This window comes from Adiantum capillus-veneris, chromosome 21, assembly GCF_014529385.1.
Source record: "Adiantum capillus-veneris isolate H3 chromosome 21, ASM1452938v2, whole genome shotgun sequence".
Lineage (NCBI taxonomy): Eukaryota > Viridiplantae > Streptophyta > Polypodiopsida > Polypodiales > Pteridaceae > Adiantum > Adiantum capillus-veneris.
Window position 1 is genome coordinate 52998821 of NC_140951.1, and position 5475 is coordinate 53004295.

Consider the following 5475-nt stretch of genomic DNA (forward strand, 5'->3'; position numbering starts at 1 on the left):
AGCTACTCCCGTTACACTTAGCGCAGGGATTGACAGGTAGCAGAAAACTTCATTGAGCCAGTAAGAGGATGACAAGTAGGCGTGTGTGACCGCACAACGAAGACGGGAGGGATGTCAGAAAGAGGAGGAGGAGGGCTGAGAGCAGCATGAGTCGGGCTGCACAGGTTGCCTTCGAGCAGTAGAGGAAAGAGGTAGTGGTGGTGCAGGGGCCGTCAATTAGCACCCAAGTGCGCCGGCGACAGGAGATAAAGCAAGAGCATGCGAGGGCCAATGAAAAAAAGCAGACAGCGCTGGTTAAGGGAAGAGAAGTTGGCGAGTAGGGCACATCAACTGGGGTATCAGAGAGCCGCCAAGCAGGGCAGAGAGAAAAGCACCTTCATAAGCAGATTGCGGAGAGACGTGACGAGGTGGAAGAGCCTTGAAGGTGAGCAGGAGACAGAGGCTAGGTGACGGCTTAACTAGAGGAGGGAGGGCCGCTGGGGTAATTCTTGGGGTCCGGAAGAAGGGACCGCAGATCAAGGCCAGCCTGCATGACGAGTCGTATTTGGCAAGGCATGGGCTGAGCAGTTGGTGCCGTACAGATGACGAGACCAAGGCTCCTGCTACACGGCATGATGGCGAGGTGATAACGGGGGGAGCTGACGTTGTCGACAACACAAACCCCACCCACATCCTCTGGAGATGTGATTCCCTATGCATGCCCATTACCTCGCTTCTTATAACGACTGCAAAACATGATCACACAAACCCCACCCCTGGCCCATCCTTTGCAGATGTGATTCTCTATGCATGGAAATGCAAAGACATGCTACATCGTTCATCAAGGAGCGTGCGCATTCAAAAAGCTGGAATCAACACCCAAACACCTAACACATGCACAAGTTCATACAAGTACAGGCCTAGCACTGCAAGTTCATACAAAGAGTGTAGGATTTTATATGGCACATGCGGTTTCCTGTCTTGCATGTGTGTGTGTGTGTGTGTGTGCCCGCGCACGCGTGCTTTCATGCAAACACGTCCAAAAGAAAATCAATGTCCTAACAACTTTAAACATCGAATGCAGATGGAGGATGAGGTCAAAAATACCAGACGCTGAATGCAGATGGACGCAGAGATCAATCCCGACTTTGTAGATCGCTGAATGCAATGGACCAACATCTCTTTGCAGTCTAGAAAAACAGGATTCAAAAGAATTAGTGTTGTGGATGACATGTGCATGTGCAGGATGGATTTGCGAGGGATGATGCACCAAGAGCAGTGTTTCTGAGCATTGTGGGGAGGCCAAGACATGCCGGTATAATGGTCGGCATGGGGCAAAAGGATGCTTATGTGGGGGATGAGGCACAATCCAAGAGAGGTATTCTAACACTCAAGTACCCAATTAACCACGGCATTGTTACAAACTGGGATGATATGAAAAAATTGTGGCACCACGCTTTCTTTAATGAGCTAATAGTAGCAGCGGAGGAGAACCTTGTCCTCCTCACATAATCTCCCCTTAATCCAAAGGTGAATCGTGAGAAGATGACACAAATCATGCTCGAGACTTTCTATGTTCCGGCCATGTATGTTGCAATCCAGGTAGTCTTTTCTCTCTATGAGAGAAGACGTACTACAGGTAATCGCTCTCTCCCAATTTTCTCCATGGTTTTAGCATCCAAACATGAATCAGATGTTAATTTCAAAAATAATATTGTTGCACTGGCTTCTAATGCATATGGCATTACCATTTACTGAATGTTCTCTATGTGTAACCAAGAATTGTGTTGGACTCTGGAGACGGGGTGACCCATGCAATGCCCATCTATGAAGGGTATGCCTCTACACACTTTCTTTTGAAATACATGTCTCCACACACACACACATACACACAAAGATCTATGTAAATGCATGTCCATCCATGCAGCTATGCCCTTCTGCATGCAATCCTACGGTTGGACTTGGCGGGAAGGAACCTAATAGACGCACTGATGAAGATTTTGACAAAGAGAGTCTACTCCTTTACAACAACAACAGCAGAACGGGAGATTGTGCGGGACATGAAGGAGAAGCTGGCGTATTTAGTCCTCGACTACGAGCAAGATTTGACTCCAATTGAGGTCAAAAGTACTAGACGTGCCCATTACACTTGTTGCTTATAACGGATACAAAACATGATTGTACAATGATATGATCGCCAACATTGTGAAAGGACAGCCTCCATGGTTTTAAGCTTCAATTTTCACGTTTGTCTTGTCGAGGACGTGTTTGCATAGCGATTAATGACCACTGCCAATTCTTTTTGAGATGGTAATTAATGGGCACGACTAATAACAAGGTGTTGCAAGATGTAGTGAAAGGATTGATGCAGAAAGTGTTAGTAGTATCGCACCCTGCATTTCTAATGTACGTCAAAGACCTTCATTAAATATGGCCGCACTTTGAGAGAAAGAAGACTATAGAAGCCACCGCAATCATCCAAAATAAGTCCATATATGCATTGGCAAGAAAGGTCTCTAAGAGTGATGCTTTTCAAAGTCTTTGAGCATGTTGGATGCTTGTTATATGTAGTCAATGTGAAAATTTTGCATTGGTTGATGCGTTCGTGAGGTGCTTATTACAGATCTTCCAAGGCTGTACCAGTGGGGAGCTACAAGAGTTTAGTGTACATTCTCTTCAGGGGGTGAGAGGATGTGGTAGTAGAGAGAGGCCTTCCTAGTGTGGAGAAGCACTTGATCATCCACACCTCCTCAAACCTATTCTCATCATAATCACCATGTGTGGGATCCATGGACCATGTGGTTTTGTTATTGCTATGAGTACTTTGTGCATGAGAAGACTTGGGCAGCTCTAAGGTTTAAAGGAATCCATGTCCATGTGGTAGTTGTGCACAAAAATTTTAACTGGAAGTACATATCGCACAATGGTATCTATAGAGTGGGCGATGGTAGAGCTATTGTGTGCCCCAAAATCAAAGTTGTCTAGTTAAGTTTCAAGAGGAAATAATTGCACAGCTACAATGGGGGTAGAAAGTGGAGGAATCCCCTTTTAATAGCCTGGCATACCTGCAAGCATTTGTTAAAAAAGTTTTGAGGCTACACCCACAAGTGCCATTGCTACTACCGCATTTGGCTAGGGATCCAATTGGGATTGTTCGCTTTTCCTTGCCAAGAGATATCCTCCTTTTTGTGAATGTGTGGGAAATTGGCAAAGATGAAATCTTGTGGGAAGTAGCCCATGAGTTCAAGCCTCAGAGGTTCTTGGTTGGTGTTCATCCAATGATGTGGGGATCTTTGGAGGACAAAGATATAATTTGGTTGCTTATACCTTTTGAGAGAGGCCACAGAGGATGGCGAGGTAACCATTTAGTTGTTACCATATTAAGCCTTGTCATTGCCAATCTTTTGCATTGTTTTCATTGGCATCCCTCTTGTTTTAATATCCTAGAAGGTGAGGTTATGCGGATGTCTAATTCTTGGTCTAGTTTCATGCTGGCAAAGACATATTATTTTTAGTGATACCTGCCATCTACTACAAAAACTTTAGTAGTCTTGTTTTACATGCATCTAATCTTTCAAGAAAAAAACATGTCGAGGGAAAATAAATATCCTATGTACCGTTAGCTTCAACACAAGGGTAAGGATTCAAGTAGTTAGTTCTTTTCATTTGATCTATGGATAGAATAATAAGAGGCTCAATAGATCCCAAAACTCTGTTGCAAACTTGCCTAGAATAACCACTTCTTTGTAGTCTTGTCCACGTGCTCCACTCCCACCTTTGTGCACCTTTATGCCCTCTAATAGCGGGCCCAAATCAATTGAATTACCTAACACGTGGTTGCCCATATTTTCCTACTCATGAATCACTAATTTGTGCCTTCATCAACTTTCATACATGACAATCTCCTTTTCCATCCTTCTTTTATTCAGCTAATAATACTCATCATCGCAAGCTTCCCAAGCCACCTTCATTAGCATTGCGAGATCACATACACATATATACATATATATATATATATATATATATATATATATATATATATATATATATATATATATATATATATATATATATATATATATATATATATATATATATATATATACACACACACACACACACATACATATACATTCTCTCTCTCTCTCTCTCTCTCTCTCTCTCTCTCTCTCTCTCTCTCTCGCAACTAGAATGCTTCTTCAAGGATTTGTCTCCAAGGCTTTTATTTTTTGAGACTTCCACTTTTGGTGACCAAAGTGTCCTCTAATCTAAAAACCCTTCACATGTTTTGAGTAATGATGAATGGTTTTGTGATCGACTGAGCCTCTAAAAGAACAAGCTCCTCAAATGAGCATCATGATCTAAGACGCATACAACCTAATGATACCTTTGCATGCATATCTACACCATCAAGATCCGATACACATTAGCTAAAAGTTACGAGTTCAAATATTAGTTCTCATAGACTTTCACACATATCCAAATCACATAATAAAATCTACCATATTCACCTTCTCTGGGCCTAGTCAAAAGATTCTCCCTATGAAAAAGATCTCGGTGATCCTCCTAATGCTTTTAATGTTGAACAATGTTTGAACCCCTCCACCATTGACCATTTTTCTCTTCTATGACTCCCATGTTCTTGCCACGATGTTAGATGCAATATGAGGCACATAGATGGCCTAGAGAGAATTTCTCCAAAGGAACCAATCAATTATTGCCCAATAACGTGCTCAAAGGCCTACAAAGGCCATATTCTTACAATAAATGGTAAAAAGAACAACCCAAAAACCATGGTTGCAAAGCATGTAACCCAAAGAGTCCATAGTGTAGCACGTGTAAGCCTAGACGAGGCAAATCCCATTGAGGGATTCGAGAGTGATAACAAGACCAATCTCTGAAGGTGAGGAAAACCCTCACATGCCAAAATAGAGGCATTATATGGACTTACAAGAGTGATTTCCCGGGGGGTTCACTATATAGAGATCTTGCATAGCACGTGCCTTCAACAGGTATTTATAAAACCCCCTATTCCAATTTTTTTGAATTATATAGAGACCCTTTATGTACCACTTTTCTCAATAAAAAGACCCCTTATGTACCAAAAGTTTATCTTTTTCAATTTAAAATACCCTTCTATATGTATATTCTCTGTAAGTTCATAGGAGAAATTAACCCCTTCTTGACTCTCTCTCTCTCTCTCTCTCTCTCTCTATCTATCTATCTATCTATACATCATTCAAGCTCCATTGATTATCATTCTCCTCACATTTTTCATAGGTAGTACTCAATTAGCTTCCCCTCCCACTTTTTGAGCATGCAATGGAAAAAGCTCTTTTTGTTTGAAAAAAGCTCTAAAATAAAAGCTCACAAATTTATTATCCCCTTCTATGAGCACTTGATTTGTGATATTTAGCATCTCTAATTAGGTTGATTAAGTTGGTTCTTGTTGGAATTAGGGTTGCAGAGAAACACACACAGCTTGGAGGAGACGAA

General features: G+C 41.9%; 1 pseudogene; it reads left to right on the forward strand.

Moving 5' to 3' along the window:
• Nucleotides 1-258: 258 nt before the first annotated feature.
• On the forward strand, nucleotides 259-1959 carry LOC147430958 (actin-85C-like; annotated as a pseudogene).
• Nucleotides 1960-5475: the final 3516 nt, after the last annotated feature.